The sequence below is a fragment of the Pelobates fuscus genome, chromosome 1 (genome assembly GCF_036172605.1).
Source record: "Pelobates fuscus isolate aPelFus1 chromosome 1, aPelFus1.pri, whole genome shotgun sequence".
In the NCBI taxonomy this organism is placed as follows: Eukaryota; Metazoa; Chordata; class Amphibia; order Anura; family Pelobatidae; genus Pelobates; species Pelobates fuscus.
In genome coordinates this window covers 417,221,644-417,241,880 of record NC_086317.1, presented here as the reverse complement: position 1 = coordinate 417,241,880, position 20,237 = coordinate 417,221,644, and the positions used below count along the sequence as shown (strand labels likewise).

General features: G+C 39.5%; 1 protein-coding gene across 1 annotated transcript in view; it reads left to right on the top strand.

Moving 5' to 3' along the window:
* The first annotated feature begins 2,807 nt into the window (after nucleotides 1-2,807).
* LOC134570037 (sterol O-acyltransferase 2-like) overlaps nucleotides 2,808-20,237 on the top strand; it is a 104,784-nt gene continuing 87,354 nt past the window's right edge. Inside the window, exon 1 of the mRNA XM_063428478.1 lies at nucleotides 2,808-2,943. The gene's annotated coding sequence lies outside the window, so the exon portion shown is untranslated. The remainder of the gene's footprint in view (nucleotides 2,944-20,237) is intronic.

Below are 20,237 nucleotides of genomic sequence, written 5' to 3'. Positions count from 1 at the left end.
TGTACCTCCACTCACTGTTACTAGGACTCCTAGCATCTCCTTATCACCATCCCTACAGTTTGATGGCAATATCCAGGAATGCAGGGGTTTTCTTAATCAGGTGGAGTACCATTTTGAGGCCTCACAAGGGTCGTTCCCCACGGACAGAGCAAAAATTGGTTATCTAATGAATCAATTAAAGGGCAAGGCCCTTGCCTGGGCTAATCCATTGTGGGAGAGTAATTGGAGCATTGCTCATAATTACCAGGAATTCCTTGCTGAATTCAAGCTCACGTTTGAGCCATTGGGTAGAGAGGATGACGCCTCCACTGCCCTAATGCACATCAGACAAGGTAACCGGTCTATCTCGGATTATGCTATTGAATTCCGTACCTTAGCTCTGCTGGGTTCACTACTATTTTCATGGTTGTAGACAGATTTTCTAAGATGGCTCACTTCATTCCTCTCAAGAAGTTGCCATCTTCGCAAGAATTGGTCCTAATTTTCATACGTGAAATTGTCCGTTTGCATGGCATCCCTCACAATATTGTGTCTGATAGGGGCTCTCAGTTCTGGAGGGCGTTCAGTATAACAATTGGGGATTGATCTCTCCTTCTCCTCCCCCTACCATCCACAGACCAATGGTACAGCTGAGAGGGCTAACAAGTCATTAGAAGTTTATTTGCGTTGTTTTATTAATAGCACACAGGACAATTGGTCCAAACTACTCCCGTGGGCCGAGTTCGCTAGAAACAATGCTGTTCATGACTCCTCTGGGCGCAGTCCATTTTTTTTTCAATAATGGTAGGCATCCTACGGTTCTCCCTGCAGTATTTTCTGATACTGCCATTCCTGCTCTGGATGAGCGTCTGGCCTCCATTCAGGATACCTGGGTTAAGGTTCAAACTGCTCTAGGGGCTGCTGCTGAACACTTAAAAACCGGTGGGGGACCAGGTTTGGTTGTCATCTCGCAACATCAAGCTTAAGGTCCCTAGCATGAAGTTTGCCCCCAGATTCCTTGGTCCCTATAACCTACAGTTATAACCTAATAACCTACAGTTGAATATGAACACCATAAGAAATAAAAGAAATGTGTTTTGCCTACTAACTCGTGTTTTCTTTAAAAATGGTGCATATGATTACCAATTCTCCAAGGGTATTCAAACTTCGATATATATATATATATATATATATATATATATATATATATATATATATATATATATATATATATATATGGTACTTTGACGTAGTTGGCAGGCTTATGCAATGTATGATCATATAATGTAACTAAACCCCTATCATTTTTTGCCTAGGTGAGATGTTTTTAAATAAAACTATTACAATCTCTAAGATTTGAAATCATTGTTTAGTGAATAAGCGAGTGCGCTGGATTCTGTATTTTGTATATTTTGGCCCCAGCAGCACCCTATAATGTATGCATGTTCAGGTGAGTGCAGCCCTCTTGGTTTTGTTTATATATATATATATATATATATATATATATATATATATATGGGAGTCTAGCCAACTCCTTGGTTTTGCACCCCTCCCTGTGACAGGTGCCTTATCCCAGGGCCCTATTTAGCCTTGTACTGCAGAGAGCCTTAGATGGAATTTTTTCCCCTAAGTAAGTGGGTTAATCTCATAAGAGCAGACATTAGACTGTGAGAGTAGGACCTGCCAAAGATGGGGTACATTGACGTTGTGGCAGGCTTATGCAATGTATGATCATATAATGTAACTAAATCCCCATTATTATTTTTTGCCTAGATTAGGTGTTTTTAAAAAAACTTTTAAAAACTAATAAAATCTGTCAACATTGAAGTTGCTGTTTAGTAGATAGGAGAGTGCGCTGGATCTTGTGTATTGTTTATTGTATAATATGGCCCCCAGCAGCACCCCATTTAAGCATGTTCAGGTGAGTGCAACCATCCCCCCATGTTTCATTTATATATATATATATATATATATATATAAAATCAGTTTTGGTTAGACCGCACATGAAAGTTCTGCCTTGCTGTGTAATACGTTGGCATGCTGTAGGAGGGAATTCTAAGAAATAAATAAAGGAGGGATTGTAACAAACTGCCAAGGTGACTAATTTTTCAAGAAGCACTTCTCATGCATTGCCCATTAAAATCATGTTAAACCGGTTCAGAGCTCTAGAAAATGTACGGATGAATAGTTTACAGAGCTTAGCAATCTATCAAATGCATTTGCTGTAAGGGGAACAAATTAATCATATACATCTCTTTGACAATCCCCTAGGATTCTCAAGGCAGGTTGACCGTGACCCATTTTTTATCCATGTTGTTAGATAAGAAGAAACAAGAACTCCTGTGTAAAGTCTCAGTTATGTTTGGAGCATGGGTTTTAGGGATCTGAAGTCCAAATATCAGCATTATACCTATGGCAGCAGTAATCTGCACTACAACCCCCTTGAGAGAGAGCTGTACACTTTAAAGGGGAGACAGCATGAAATGAGTATAGTATATTAAAATAGTGGAGGAGAGACAGTGGTGCCATAATTGAGGTGCAGACTTTGTTTTGTTTGTTTTGCAATGCCAATGTAAAGTTTAAAATGCAAAAAATATACTTATTTTAGGTTAAAAGTAGGGTTGCCACCTAGCTGGAATTTGAGGCTGTGTGGCTGGTGTTGGTATTGCAAGAAAAGCAGCAATGCAGAAGCCAGTATTTCTGACTGATAGAACTCTGAGAAAGGGAGAGTGAGAAGAGATACATAATTGCAGATATTGGAGTTACTCTTAGATTGATGTTTAACTCCACCCCCTTCCTCTTGTTTCATCTCCTCTCTGTCACACTCACACTCAGTGCTCTCTGAGTGTGCTGTAGCTGCCTGCATTCCGAGCACTGAAGAGGCGGAGAGGAGCTTTGTACAGCTCTGCCTGTCTGCAGTATTCACCCCCCTTCACAAACAGACACAGAGAGATAAAGTTCTGAGTAAGTAGTCAGGTATCTCTGCTGGGAGGTTTTATACCTGCTCAGTGGGAAGATGGGGACACTTAGAGACATAACAATTACTGTATGCCTGAGTCTCAAGATGTATATATCACAGTGTCTGTATGACAGTGTCTGCATGTCTCTGTATGACTGTGTATGAAAATGTATGTGTATAACCATGTCTGTATGTCAGTGTATGACTGTGTCTGTGTATGACAGTGTCTGGATGTCTGTGGATTACTGTATGTCAGTGTATGACTGTGTCTGTGTATGACAGTGTCTGGATGTCTGTGTATTACTGTATGCCTGTGTATGACAGTGTCTGGATGTCTGTGTATAACTATATGTCTGTGTCTTTATGTCTTAGTCTGTATATCTCTGTATGCCCAAGTCTGTATGTCTCTGTAAGACTGTGTAGTTATTTATTTATAAAATATTTTACCAGGAAGGATACACCGAGCATTCGCTTGTTATCAAGTATGTCCTTGCCCTACAAACATTCCATTGTTACAGTAGGGTACAATGTAATATTAAAATTACAAAATAATATTAAAATATAGATATATAAATTTAACACAGAACAGGTAAGAAAAATAATCAACCATGATTAAAGATGCATTCTGTATTGAGTTCTGTTGACAGAGATCTCACATTTTAGACTAGAGGAAGATTTAATTGTGTCCTGGAGGTTATTCCATAATTGTTTTGTAGGAAAATGAGTATCGAGCCACTTTATTTTTGTAAAATATTAAGATATGGGAAAAAAACGTAAAACTGGTGCTACTATCACTTAAGTGTGAATCACTCCACCACACGAAATACAAGTGCATAAACAATAAAAAGTTTTAGTGAGAGCACTCAATACATGCAAAAAGCTATATTACCAGTATCGTCCGGAGTAAATAGCTAAAACAGTAAAAATAGAGAGAAAAAAGAACATAGGGTAATATTGTTTACATTTATAATGTGACCATATATAATTGGTTACACTCACATGCTTCTGAGTCACTTATGTAAGCTGACAGACTAAAGGCTTTGGTTAGAGATGAAATCTTTTATGCTGGACCCCTTGTATTGGTATGCAGAGTATAGATGAGTTGTCCCTGGTTACCTCTGGTTGTCAGATTGAAATATTCCAGGATACCGGATCAAATTGAAATTATTTATTAACTCAAAACTCTAAAAACATATAAAATCAAATACAGGTAAAATTAGTCCATCTGAAGTACCACGACGCGTTTCGGCAGGAAAGCCTTTCTCAAGTGGTGTTATAAGTCCATCTCCAAAGTGCCTTTTTATGTTGTGTGAAATTTGCGCTCTTTCCCGCGTTTTCCGTGTTTCTATACTTCCGCTTTCGTCATCGGATGTCGATGGACGTGTCCCACACGTCATGACGTCATTCCGGCTTTGTATACCGGAAACATTAAAGCAGTAAAAGAGGATAATACTATTATACCTATTATTTTTAATTACAGTTCAAATAGTCAGCAACTACAAAAAATAATTAAGAGAAATTGGTATATTTTAGAACAAGACCAGGATATGCAACAATATCTAGGAGCCAAACCTAAAGTTATTTTTAGAGGAGCAAGAAGTTTTAAACAAGTTTTAACCTCCAGTTTTTTTTAAAAAAAGATGAAATTTTTTTAACTATGTTTAAAAGAGATAATGGTTTTTATTATTGTGGAACTTGTAAAGGTTGTATATCAAGAAACCACAAAAATAAAAAAGTTAGTGAATTCCATTCCTTTCATAACAAAAAATTATATGATATTAAATCTTTTATAACCTGTAATTCGAAAAACGTAATTTATATGATCACTTGCCCCTGTGGATATCAATACATTGGGAGAACATCTAGACAACTAAAAATAAGAATTCAGGAGCATATATATACTATAAATAGAAAATATACCCTACACAATGTATCCAAGCACTTTTTAGAAGTCCATGGAGGAAATATACAAGGTTTTGATTTCATAGGAATAGAATCTGTTAAAATCCATTGGAGGGGAGGAAATATAGAAAATCTCCTTAATAAAACTGAAATGAGATGGATTTTTAACATGGAAACTTTGTCTCCATATGGTCTTAATATTGATTTCGAGGTTAATTCATATTTATAAAACTTTTATTTTTTAAAACTCTTGTATTTTTTTTTACTTTCATAATATACACTTTTAATATAAGTTCTTATGTATTCATCCGTTTTTTATTAACTTAACATATATATGTTTTGGTTATTTAATTATATATGCTTTTATTAAAGCTATTCCCTTCTATTTAAAATATACTAGCATTCTTATTTCTCCTCCGATTTATGTATTTATTATCCTCCCTCTTAGAAGGTCTTATGTAAAGAATTCACAGTTTTTTAGGTATAAATGAACGTGCCAGAACAGACTGTAAAATAAATGTAATTCGAGGACTTTTAAAAATGGCGCTGATAATGTTTCCGGTATTCAAAGCCGGAATTGCGTCATGACGTGTGGGACATCCGGTGACGAAAGCGGAAGTATAGAAACACGGAAAGCGCGGGAAAGAGCGCAAATTTCACACAACATAAAAAGGCACTTTGGAGATGGACTTATAACACCACTTGAGAAAGGCTTTCCTGCCGAAACGCGTCGTGGTACTTCAGATGGACTAATTTTACCTGTATTTGATTTTATATGTTTTTAGAGTTTTGAGTTAATTAATAATTTCAATTTGATCCGGTATCCTGGAATATTTCAATCTGACAACCAGAGCTAACCAGGGACAACTCATCTATACTCTGCATACCAATACAAGGGGTCCAACATAAAATATTTAATCTCTAACCAAAGCCTTTAGTCTGAGTCAGCTTACATAAGTGACTCAGAAGCATGTGAGTGTAACCAATTATATATGGTCACATTATAAATGTAAACAATATTACCCTATGTTCTTTTTTCTCTCTATTTTTACTGTTTTAGCTATTTACTCCGGACAATACTGGTAATATAGCTTTTTGCATGTATTGAGTGCTCTCACTAAAACTTTTTATTGTTTATGCACTTTATTTTTGTATTGAGGTAGACTAAATAAAGTGTTGGTACTGGATTGGAGGTTATAGGAAGTGGGAACAGCTGGAAAGAGCATTTTGGTCAGGTAGGGTGAGTCTGGACTCCAGTGTTAGCCTTAGCTCATTTAGCATGTCACAATGGTGGGTCATGTAATTACATTGTAGCACAAAGCGGCAGAACGAGTTATACAATGTAGTACGCTTATGAAGGTGAGTTTGCAACACAGGTGCATACACTACATTAGCATTTGTTATACAATTTATTTTCTTACTGTGAGGCTTAGACAGGATTTGTTTCTGTATAGGGTACCTAGTTTTGGATAAAGTTTTAATGAGAGTGTTTCACTGTGGACTCCAAAGAAAGGAACAGACTGTGGTCAGTGTGGTATTTGATTTTGTTCTGAATAGAGTTGAGTGGACACCTGGATGTTCGGGTTCACCGGGTTCGGAACTCGAACTTGACCTGAACTTGACCCCGAACCCTGTTGAAGTCAATGGGGACCCGAAGTTTTGGGCACTAAAGTGGCTCTAAAAAAGTCCTGGAAAGGGCTGCAAAAAGGAAGTAAAATGGGGATAAGAGTAGGACAAGTGCCCTGCAAACAAATGTGTATAGGGAAATCACTTAAAATAACATAAAATTTATAAAAATTAAAATTAATAATCTTGAACTAGGAGGAGGAGGAGGTGGGTGTGGAGTAGGAGGTTGAGGAGGCGGTGACTGTGGCGGTGTTTTATATTGGGACATATAAAAAAGAAAACCAAGAATAAGTGCACTTGAGTATAACAATGGCTGGGTGAGGCCGGTATAAATGTCTATTCTGCACAAGGTACAGACAAGTCTGGTGGGATCCATGCCTGGTTCATTTTAATAAACGTAAGCTTGTCCACGTTGGCTGTGGACAGGCGGCTGCGCTTGTCTGTGATAACGCTCCCTGCCATGCTAAACACATGATCAGACAATACACTGGCTGCAAGGCAGGCCAGCACCTCCAACGCATAAAGGGCAAGCTCAGGACATGTGCCCAATTTGGAGACCCGTGGCAACGCTCTGACCCCGTGGCTCTCGCGAGACTTGCAGAGGGAGCTGACCTGGGAGCTGCACAGACCGGAGGAGAGAGAAGGGAGCTCATAGGAGCTGCTGTGAAGGTAAGTAACAGCTTCCTGCCAGCCCCCGGTCCTTGTCTGTATTATGGCAATATAAATTGCCATAATACAGACAATTGATTCGAGTATAAGACGAGTGGGGGTTTTTCAGCACAAAAAATGCTTATACTTATACCGTATATATCGAGTATATACGGTAATGTGAATTTTTCAAAGTGCGATGTAACCACAGTATTTGACGGTTCTATTTCACTCTCAGATATGAAGTGCACGCCCCAAATTTACTTTTTAGCATAAAAAAATGGGAATTAGTCAAACTGCAATGTCACAGCAGTATTTGACGGTTCTATTTGACTCTCAGATATGAAGTGCATGCCCCAAATTTACTTTTTAGCACCAAAAAAATAGGAATTTGTCAAACTGCAATTTCACAGCAGTATTTAAAAATGCCTAGATGTTGCCCACTGAGCTACCAGAACAGGATTAAAGTAATGTGCCTGGCACACATGCAGTTGCAAGTGCACTGCACTTGCAAAAATGGCAGCCGACACCCACCTAACAAACAGACTGATTGCTTATTTTTCTGTGGCACTGGGCTCAGGGCAGGGTACAAAAATGTAGTATAACAACCACAAAAATAATAGCTGTAATATGGAGCCTTGGGGAACACCACACGTGACTGGGAGAGGGTGGGAGGCACTGTTAGAAATGGATGCATATTGTGATCGACCTGATACATATCATTGAAACCAGCTTAGCGGATGACATTTTATGACAGTGTCTGTATGACTGTATATGACTCTGTTTGTGTGTCTGTGTATGACAGTGTCTATATGTCTGTGTCTTATGACTATGTCTGTTGTCATAAGATAGTTAAGGGAATAAGATCCACTAACTTGTGGCAATAATGGTAACTGATAATGTAGATTTAGTCGCTGTTACTGAGACATGGTATAATGAGAAAAACTACTGGGACATAGCAATGCCGGGGTATTCTTTAAATAGAAAAGACAGAAAAAGCAAGAAAGGGGGAGGAGTGACCCTGTATGTGAAGGATAACATAAAATCTAGTGCAGATAAATTGTTTACAGATACCAAGTATGAGCTCAGTGCGAATTAGTAAGGTACTCTAACACCCCGGTGGGGTCCCCTTAACCTTCACCAACAATAGAGCACACAAACAAGAAAATAAGGTGGAGTATCTTACATGCACTTATAAGATGATTCTTTACATAGGTACATTCCTATAGTAAAGTATATGGGAAGAAAAAATAGCAGATAATAGTGCAATATCACCTATACTGTTTATTCTATTATCCAAATGTTGTTCTAACGAATGCAAACTCAAGAGTGGAGCCACTATATACTGGGCTCAAATGTTTCGCCTTGTGGGGTGTATAGGGTCCACTCCCTCCTCTGTATTCCAGGATCCTTATGAAGGGTGATCACAGATATGCAGATGGAGTATAGTAAAGTGCTTTATTCTTAAAGTGCACAATAGAAGGTAACACAATAATAAAACAATAAAATGACCTTACAGTCTCTGCTGATAGGTCCTTAAAATATAGTCCTTGTAGTCCTTGTAGCAAAACGCGTTTTGCCCCTTCAGGGGGCTTCCTCAGTTGCTGATCTTCTTACTAAACCTCTGTTAGTCCTTTTAAATGCGATCTCTTACCGCTTTTTTCCTTTATATCTGGTCCCCATTATTTCCGGTTTCCGGTCTATGCGTTCCACCCTTGGAACGCATGAATGCCGTACATTGATTTCCTGTAAAATCTTACGTCCTCATCACTTCCGGCTTCGTATCTGTGCGTTCCACCATTGGAACGCATCGATATCTCGCGTTGATTCCTTCTTCATTTCTCGTTGGGACGCACTTTGCACTTCTCATGTGTAGCAGTTTCAATCTGTGTGCAGTCCCACTTATTTATATTTCGCACACAAGCGCTAATACTGTCTTTGTTTCTAATTATAATTGCTCACACATACGAAAAAAGGGGGGGGGGAAAGGGGAGAAGGAGGAAAAACATATCAATGTAAGAAGAGATACAAAAAAAATATATATTCTTAAATAATCTTAATCTCAGTATTAGAAGAGATACAGTGAAGAATATTCTTACATAAAAATATATTAAATATATATATTCTAATATAAGTCTTCTCCATCAAACTACATATTAATTTAAATAAGTAATTTAAAAATAAAAACAGGGAAAAAGGAAATAAATAAAATAATTTAAATAGATAAGATAAAATGTACCCAATAATGAATAAGAAGACATAAAAATAAGTTAGAAGTGACACACCTCAAAATCAGTATTAAGACCGCGTGGAGATAATGTGTTAAAATCAAATATACATTTTATTTCTTCTTTTCCCAACTTGCGTATATAGTCCCCCCCTCCCTCCCCCTCCAGTCCCTTTTAACCTCTTTTAAAGCACAAAAGAATAGTTCCCCTGGAATCTGATTGTGTACCATTTTAAAATGCAGCGGAACACTATGAATTTCCAACCCATTCTTAATATTTCTAATGTGTTCCGCTATTCTTATTTTGAGGGGTCTAATAGTTCTGCCTATGTATAGTAAATCACATGGATACAAGATATATATCACTCCTTTCGTGTGGCAGGTTAGATGATCTTTTATGCAATAGGGTTTCCTAATAATATGTCCTATATCTGTTAAATGCCTTTTTTTTTTACTATTGGTCGTTCTACAGGGAAGACACATTCCGCACCCATAAAATCCTTTCAATTTCTGTAAAAAGTGACTAGGTTTCTTTGGACTAAGATAACTTTTAACTAAAATATTCTTAAAATTATTTGCACCTCTATATATAATTTTAGGTTCAGATTGTAGAATCTTATTTAGGATAGGGTCATCTTGTAATAAATGCCAATATTTTTTGATAGTTTTCTTTACTTGTTTATTTCGTCCATTATAACTACAAATGAAGGATATGTCACTGGCATTTATCTGCTCTTTTTTGGTTTATATTTAATAAGTTCCTTTCTCTGTACTTTCCTTACTTCCTCAAAATTATTTTCTAAAACCTCTCTATTGTATCCTTTCTCTATAAATTGTTGCTTAATATAATTTGCTTGTTCCATATAGTCTGAATCTTTTTTGCAATTTCTTTGAATCCTTAGGAATTGGCCTCTGGGTGCGTTTTCAAGCCATGAGTTATGGTGACAACTATTCCTTTCTATATAGCCATTCGCATCTACTGGTTTAAAATAATTCCTAGTATTACTCTTCTCGTATTCTATGTAGATGTTCAAATCCAAAAAGTTTATCTCCATCTCACTACTGCAACTTGTTAGGTGGATCCCCCAATCATTAAGGTTGAGGTAGGTGATAAAATGATTCAATTCTTCTTGGTTGCCTGTCCAAATAAAGAAGATATCATCTATGAAACGGCAATAGGACACCAAGTTTGCCCCCCATTCATGGCCCTGGGTAACAAACGATTCCTCCCAGAAGGCCATGAATAAATTTGCATAACTGGGGGCAAACTTGGTGCCCATCGTCGTTCCACATATTTGCAGGTAAAAATCGCCCTCAAACCAAAAAACATTGTTGGTTAAAATAAGGAAAATGCCCTCTAAAATGAACTCAATCTGTTCAATTTTAAAATCTGATCTGGATAAGAAATAACGTACTGCTGCCATCCCTTTCTCGTGTGGTATTACACTATAGAGAGAGGTAACATCACAGGTTACTAATGAGTAGCCCTGCCGCCAAGTTGAATCTTCCAAGATTTGTAGGACATGTATCGTGTCTTTAAGATGTCTAAAGGTTCCAAAATAGTGTCTATACACTCCGATACTCGTGTAGAAATGGAGTCTATGCCTGATATTATAGGTCTACCAGGGGGCTTTGTGGCGTTTTTATGCTCTTTTGGGAGATGATAAAAAACTGGAATTTTTGGGTTGGCTACAAAAAGATATTCTGCTTCTTTCTCATTCAGTATCTTTAATTCCTTCCTTTTTCTATATATTCCTTGAACTTAGTGGTAATCTGCTTCAAAGGATTTTGTGTGAGTTTTTTGTATGTTGAAGAATCTGACAAAATTCTTATAGCTTCCTCTAAGTACTGAGATCTATTAAACATTACTACCCCCCTCCTTTATCCGCTGGTTTGACTACCAGGTCAGTGTTGTCTCTTATATCTTTCAATGCTTTCTTCTCTCCTACAGTTAAATTCTGTTGGTATTTATTCACTTTTGTAAATTTACCTACTTCTTTCATGACCATTTTTCGAACGTTTTTATTTCAAGAGAAATCAAGTGACGCGGGAAAAATTCTGATTTCTCTTTCAATGACGTATGTTGGTACTCATCCATATTCTCCTTAGGCACTTGTTCTATCTTATTATAAAAGAATTTCTTTAAACATAATTTCCTAATAAAATGATTCATATCTTCAAAGAAGTTAAAAGCATTAAAATCTGCAGTAGGAGCAAATTTAAGACCTTTCTTTAAAATACTTATGTGTTCCTTTGTTAATGGTTCATCTGCAAAATTAAAAATTCCATCTATACTGACGTTTTCCCTCTCTTCTCTCTGTGACTCCTTCCTATCTCTTCTCGAGTTTGCATTCGTTAGAACAATATTTGGATAATAGAATAAACAGTATAGGCGATATTGCACTATTATCTGCTATTTTTTCTTCCCATAGGCTTTACTATAGTAATGTACCTATGTAAATAATCATCTTATAAGTGCATGTAAGATACTCCACCTTATTTTCTTGTTTGTGTAACATAAAATCTAGCCTAATAAAATGTTAGTGAGGCGCACATAGAGTCTGTTTGGGTTTTGTCAGAATTTGGTAATCACACAACTCGTATAGGTGTGATTTATAGGCCCCCAGGACAAAGACAAGAGTTAGATAATCTACTAGTTGAGGAAATGGCTAAAATGACAATGAAGGGGGAAGTTAACATCTTTAATCTTCCAGATTTGAACTGGAAAACCAAAATAGCTGCTTGTGCCAGGAGCACACATATTCTAAACTCCTTACTGGGACTATCTCTAAAACAAGTTGTTGAGAAGCCAACTCATGTTAACAAATGGAGATTTGGTATCAGATATTACTGTAGGTGAAAGTTTAGGATCCAGTGATCACCAGTCAGTGTGGCTTAATATAAGAACAGTGACCGAGTCACTCCACACAAAAAAACTAAAGTTTTAGACTTTAGAAAAACAGACTTTTCTAAAATTAGAATGTGTGCAAAGGAGTCATTATCAGACTGGAGCTGTTTAAATGGAGTCCAAGAGAAATGGGATTATTTAAAAGTTGCACTACTGAAGGCAACAGAAAATTGTGTTCGGCTTGTCAGTAAGAGCAAAAAATGTAAGAAACCAATGTGGTACTCCGCAGAAGTGGCCAAAATAGTAAAAAACTAAAAGTTAGCATTTAGTAATTATTAAAAAAAAAACAACCAGTGAGAAACATAGACAGATCTATAAGATTAAGCAGAAAAAGGTTAAGCAAGTTATAAGAGCTTCCAAGTCACACACAGAAGGGAAAATAGCCCAGTCAGTAAAAAAGGGGACAAAACATTTTTTACATACATAAATGAGAAAGGAAAGTAAAACAAGGATTAAACAAGAAATGAGTGTCCTAACAATTAAACTTAACTTTTAATGATTCTATTAAAATTATTTTTGGTAGCTCAATAAGGATAAAATATCCAATATATATAGGTAGATATTCAAAATAATGAATAATAATAAAAAAAATACCAATGTGCTGTTACTGACTATTAGGTATCAGTAGATCTCATATACATTGTTTTAGAATCTTTTCAAATAGGTCGAGAAAGTACATCGAATTTATTCTTAGAACGCTGAACTTCCTTGTGCAAAGAATTGAGCATTAAACAGAATAAGATTCTCTTAAACTAGTGAATTAAATAGCCATAGATTCACCTTGTGCAATAAGTTAAGCACTAGATAAAATAGAATTTTCTTAAATTAGTGAGTTAAATAATCATAAATTCGATCTAAGGATATGAAATGAGATGAGTAGTGGGCGAAACGCGCGTCAGCGGCACTCAGGGACTTAGAGCATCTGACATCTAATATCTGTATATTCCATTTGAACGCAGCTCGAGCCCTGAGTATACATTCTCTTTATTGCTATTACAAATTTTGGAGGATTAGGGCTTTTTTTCTTTATTATGTCTGGCCATTTTTGCCATTGTCAATATGCACCTCTAATAGAAACCCCCTTTTCTCGGTTCCCACAGCAATAACGTTTTGTTTTTTGTTTTTTATCCACGGAGGAAATATAATAGAACCTCTAGGTGGATAATTCATAGTGCACTTGGAAAATTTTTTTTATACATCGCAAATAGATACAATTACGAACAGATGCTAACTTTTCAGTGCACTTTGATACTATTCATTACATTTCTATTTGGATATAAGAAATAAGAGATATAATGATCATTTAGAAGATAAATGAATAGTTTTTTTGTTTAGATTTATTAATGTGTGAGAGTGCAAGAGTGGAGACTATCCAAAATGAACCATTTAGTAGTTAACACCTTATAATTTGATAACTGCAAGAATAGTCTCTGCTTTGATCTACTAAATGTGTAAGAGTGCAAAAATTGTGACTATACCAAAATGAACTCTCTTATAATTTGGTAACGGTGGATTGCAAATTATATTTTGCTCCAAAAACCTGGGAAGTAGGTTTCTGAAAACTTCTGAACAGAACCTTTTCCCCTTTTTTCTTACTAATCCTTTTTGTTATTTTTCATATCCTTAGATCGAATTTATGATTATTTAACTCACTAATTTAAGAAAATTCTATTTTATCTAGTGCTTAACTTATTGCACAAGGTGAATCTATGGCTATTTAATTCACTAGTTTAAGAGAATCTTATTCTGTTTATTTTTTTTATAAATTCTTTATTTAAGTCGTGCATGAGTATAACAAACATGTGTGCGTAACCACAACGGTTGTCGTACACAGAGCATAAAATAAAGGATTGTAAACATGTGGTATTAGAGGCTAGGCACATTTTTTTTTTTTGAGAAAGAAGATAGTAACAATATTCTGGTCTAGGCTAGCTTTGTCTTATACATTGGTCAGAAAAGTGTCCCACTAGCGTGCTCATAGGGAATGTTTGCGGCTATAGTCCGTGCAATATTGCGCAAGGGTACAGACGTTTATGTATGCAAATTACAGAAATGCGTTTACTTTTCCCTGGTGGAGTAAGATAAACATAAAATAAAATAACAAGGTATAATAAAGTGGTGAGATTCCAAGGCGCTACTGGGGATAGACATGTAATCTGATTCCTCAACCTGGATGGTATAGGTATCTCTATGGGTGTTACTGGCTTTTATTCGCCGTTGAGACGCTACCAGTGATTTCTTGTATGGGTCATTATGTCTATCTCTTGTGTTAATTACGCCCGTTAATGACAGACTCGTGATCTATGGAAGTACTAGGCTGTGGACGGGCGGGGGGGAGGCAAAGTGGTCGGTAGACCTTCTTATTAAAAGGAGTGTGGCTAACATGCCAATATCTGTAGCAGCCTACTAACTTAACTGCGGCTGTAAAACATATAAATATACGTAACGGTAAAACAATTAAGTCCAGCATATCTCGGCTCAGGTAGTCACTGTCTCGATCAGGCCAGTCGTAGGACCGCGGGGGATGAAGGGCATCACTCTGTCAGGGTTCCACCTGTGTGCCTGTTTGGATGTGGCTTGTGCCAGGGCATTAGTCAGAGCGTCCTGAGGGAGTCCCAGTGTGGGGAGTAGCGTTGCAGCTTCCTGGAGGTCTCGTACTTCGTATGTGGAATCTCCATGCAGTATCATCAATTTGTGGGTCTGGTGCCATTTATATTTTAATCCACGGTTCTGCAGGAGTGTCGTGAGTGGTCTGAGCAGCCTTCTCCAGGCCAAGGTGCCCCCAGTGAGGTCTGCGTACATAGATAGTTCCATGGATTCAAATTTGTAGGGGGAATGATTTCTAGCTGCCGCCAGGACAGCAGTTTTGCCTGAGCTTTGCTGGAACCGGACAATCAGGTCCCGTGGTGCTACCGCTGGGGCCGAGGCCGGCTTTGGAGCTCGAAAGAAGCCGTCTATGGTAAGTGCTTTCGCCTGCCGTTGTGACAGTAGGGCCACCAGCAAACACCTCAGGAGGTGTGGTAGATCGGCCTGTGGGGTAGTGTCTGGTATGCCCCGTATTTTGATGTTGTTGGCTCGGCGTATATCCTCTAATGACGAGAAACGTTGTTCATGTTCGGCATTCTTTTTCTGTACGCTTATAACCTCCTGTTGTAGAGAGGTAAGTTGGTCCGAGCAGACAGTGGAGGCAGACTCTAATGCTCCCATGCGGCCTGTCAGGCCCTGTATGTCGTTGCGGAGTGAGGCTACATCCGCATGGATGTTCCCTTGGAGGTCTGCGAGAAGCGCCTTCAGTACCTCTGTTGTTACCGGTGAGGTATCCGCCTTTTGGACGGTTAGATTAGGTCTCTACAAGGGTGTGAAGTCTGCTGCATCTTCCCCTGAGGAGAAGTCATCAGATAAGTCGGAATAGTTTTCCGGATAGGCGGCCATCTTGGGCCTAGGGGCCTCGTGTGTCTGTTGCAGGAGATCCGCAATCGTAGGTCCCTGCCTCGGTTTTTCGGGTTTTATTTTCTTGCTCTTGCGCCCCATCGTGTTACGTTGTCGCCACTGGACCTCGAGAGGAGCCCAAAACGGGTTCAATCGTCTGTAAATGGTGATTTTTGGCCCGAAGATGCGGGAGCTCTTTTGACATGCGACTGTTCAGCTCGGCTGCTTGGCTCCGCCCCCTCTTATTCTGTTTAATGCTCAATTCTTTGCACAAGGAAGTTCAGAGTTCTAAGAATAAATTCGATGTACTTTCTCGACCTATTTGAAAAGATTCTAAAACAATGTATATGAGATCTACTGATACCTAATAGTCAATAACAGCACATTGGTATTTTTTTATTATTATTCATTATTTTGAATATCTACCTATATATATTGGATATTTTATCCTTATTGAGCTACCAAAAATAATTTTAATAGAATCATTAAAAGTTAAGTTTAATTGTTAGGACACTCATTTCTTGTTTATTCACTTTGGTCTATGGGATAACCCCTTAAAGAGTGTTCCTTCAGCTTCCCTTTTCTCTTACTTTTTTCTGTTTAAAACAAGGATTAGTTAGATTAAAAACAAAAGAAGGTAGGTATGTAGAAGAGGATAAAAGTCTAGGTGACTACCTCAATTAATATTTTTGTTCTGTATTTACAGATGAAAATGAAGGAAAGGGACCTCATTTAGGAAAAAGGACAAATTAGTTATTTGTTACATGTGAATTTAACCCCTTACTCACCGTGGACGTACAGGGTACATCAGCCAAAAACGGTAATTAACAACCGCTGATGTACCCTGAAAGCGATCGTGATCGCTTCCAGCTGCTCTAAGGGTATTCCATGATGCCTCGATATTGAGGCATCGTGGAATACCCCTCTACACTGCCAGGCACCCGAGTGATCGCTTTCCCGGAGCAATCACTTCCGGGTGCCCGCACATGGCACCAGGCAGTGTATAGCAAAACATCGGAAGTCTTCAGGCAGGCACTCAGTAATAGTTAAACATAAATAAATAATACAAAAATAACCCTCCCTCCCTCTTCCTCCCCATGTACTTACTAATCGCCGCCGTTCCCCCACCGACAATTGGTCGTCTTCTGAGGGGGACTGTCTGGGCTCAGCCCCTCTTCTTTGTAGGACCCCCAGGGGCCATTTGATCGCTCTAAAAGTGCGGTCACATGGCCGCAATAGGTGTCCACAGTGCTGCCAGCAGGGGGACTGCCTGAACTGACAGGCAGAGAAGAGAAACACAGACAGGAATCACTTATTCATATGTTTTAACATGTGATTATAATCTTCAATTAACTTAATTGGACTTAGGGTTATTTAAAGACTGCTGTTATGTTGTATCCCTTATGCATGATTAAAGGGAAACTCCAGTGCCAGGAAAACAATCCGTTTTCCTGCCACTGCAGGTTCCCTCTCTCTCCCACCCCCCAATTCCCGGTTGCTGAAGGGGTGAAAACCCCTTCAGTTACTTACCTGAGGCAGCGACGATGTCCCTCGTCGCTGCCTCCTCCTCCGCGCCGCTCCTCCAACTGACTCCACTGGCCAGGGAGACCTAATGCGCATGCGGCAATGCCGCGCATGCGCATTAGCGCTAGCCATAGGAAAGCATTGAAAAAGATTTTCAATGCTTTCCTATGGGGAATTGAGCGACGCTGGAGGTCCTCACACAGCGTGAGGAGGTCCTCACACAGCATGAGGACGTCCAGCGACACTCTAGCAAAGAAAATCTTTGCTATAAATCATGAAGTTCCCTCTAGTGGCTGTCTAGTAGACAGCCACTAGAGGTGGAGTTAACCCTGCAAGGTAATTATTGCAGTTTATAAAAAACTGCAATAATTACAGTTGCAAGGTTAAGAGTAGTGGGAGTTGGCACTCAGACCACTCCAATGGGCAGAAGTGGTCTGGGTGCCTGGAGTGTCCCTTTAAGGCTCTGTGGAGCCGAAAAGGGACGCACTTATTTTTTGGTGAGCTGGTGAACCCACAAATAAATTGACATTCATTACCCTGGAGTCCTGCCTGTGTTTCTCTTCTCTGATACTGCAATGGTGGATTTGCCAGAGACCCCAGCAGTCCCCCAGTAGCAGCTCTGGCCACCCCGGCCCTCCAGGGCCATGTGATCACCATGATCATATCGCCGCAATAGGACTCTAGGAGCTGCCAGCAGGGGGACTGTCTGAGCCGTCAGTCAGTCCTCCAGGCTGCTAAAAAGTAAAAAAAAAAAATGTTATACATATATTATATATGTATAATATATTATAAAATAATTAAAGCATTTTATAATGTATTATCAGTGGCGTACCTACCAGGGTCGCATGGGTCGCAGCTGCGACCGGGCCCCTCACAGCAGGGGGCCCGGCCACAACCCCTGCGACTGTGGGCCGCCTAGATGCCCCCCAGGCAGGCGGCAGAGTTCCTGTCAGATGCGGCGAGAGCTCTGCCACCTCGCGCGCCGTTTGCTGATGCCAGGAGCCGGGATATGACATCATATTTCAGCTCCCAGCATCAGTAGACAGCCTGCAAGGGAGCAGAGCAGAGAGAACCCTGCTCCCTCACTGCGTCTGACAGGAACTCTGCCGCCCACTGCACTGAAGCCCCACTGGACCCTTGAAACAGATCCACGCCAGCTCTCCAGGTAGGGAGGCTGGGTGGACATTTAATATTAATAATTTGTGTGTGTCTGTAAGTGTATGTGTGTGTGTGTGTGTGTGTATGTATGTGTGCCTGTGAGTGTGTGTGTCTCTAAGTGTATTTGTCTGTAAGTGTATTTGTGTCTCAGTGAGTGTAGGTGTGTGTGTGTGTCTGTGAGAGTATGTCTGTGAGTGAACATGTGTATATGAGTGTATGTGTGTGCGTCTCTACATGTGTCTGTATGCATATATGTATGTATGGGTCTCTGTATGTATATGTCTGCATGTGTATCTGTTTGTCTGCATGTGGGGGGCGGGGACGTGTGGGGTAGGAGGTAGATTTATGGGCGGCCCCAGTTCAATTTTCGCACCGGGGCCCCGTGGTTTCTAGTTACGCCTCTGTATGTTATACATATATAATGCATATATATGATTTTATTATAAGTGTACTTTAAGATATATATACTCATATATCTCAAAATACACTTATAATGAAATCATATATATGCATTATATATGTATAGTATATTATAAAATTTTGAATTATATTATACATATATAGAAAATAAGTGTGTGTGTATATACCGTGCTCACAAAAATAAAGGGAACACAAAAATAACACATCCTAGATCTGAATGAATTAAATATTCTTCTGAAATACTTTGTTCTTTACATAGTTGTATGTGCTGACAACAAAATCACACAAAAATTAAAAAATGGAAATCAAATTTTTCAACCCATGGAGGTCTCGATTTGGAGTCACACTCAAAATTAAAGTGGAAAAACACACTACAGTCTGATCCAACTTTGATGTAATGTCCTTAAAACAAGTCAAAATGAGGATCAGTAGTGTGTGTGGCCTCCACGTGCCTGTATGACCTCCCTACAATGCCTGTGCATGCTCCTGATGAGGTGGCGGATGGTCTCCAGAAGGATCTCCTCCCAGACCTGGACTAAAGCATCTGCCAACTCCTGGACAGTCTGTGGTGCAACGTGACGTTGGTGGATGGAGCGAGACATGATGTCCCAGATGTGCTCAATTTGATTCAGGTCTGGGGAACGGGCGGGCCAGTCCATAGTATCAATGCCTTTGTCTTGCAGGAACTGCTGACACACTCCAGCCACATGAGGTCTAGCATTGTCTTGCATTAGGAGGAACCCAGGGCCAACCGCACCAGCATATGGTCTCACAAGGGGTCTGAGGATCTCATCTCGGTACCTAATGGCAGTCAGGCTACCTCTGGCAAGCACATGGAGGGCTGTGTGGCCCACCAAAGAAATGCCACCCCACACCATTACTGACCCACTGCCAAACCGGTCATGCTGGAGGATGTTGCAGGCAGCAGAACGTTCTCCACGGCGTCTCCAGACTATGTCACGTCTGTCACATGTGCTCAGTGTGAACCTGCTTTCATCTGTGAGGAGAACAGGGCGCCAGTGGCGAATTTGCCAATCTTGGTGTTCTCTGTCAAATGCCAAACGTCCTGCACGTTGTTGGGCTGTAAGCACAACCCCCACCTGTGGACGTTGGGCCCTCATGGAGTCTGTTTCTGACCGTTTGAGCAGACACATGAACATTTGTGGCCTGCTAGAGGTCATTTTGCAGGGCTCTGGCAGTTCTCCTCCTGTTCCTCCTTGCACAAAGGCAGAGGTAGCGGTCCTGCGGCTGGGTTGTTGCCCTCCTACGGCCTCCTCCATGTCTCCTGATGTACTGGCCTGTCTCCTGGTAGCGCCTCCATGCTCTGGACACTACGCTGACAGACACAGCAAACTGTAATGCTTACATGAATTTAAATGGAACACAACTGCAGATATCTCAGGATTTAGATTAATGACTAGGATATTAGAGAATAACGCAGGTACTGTATCTTTAAG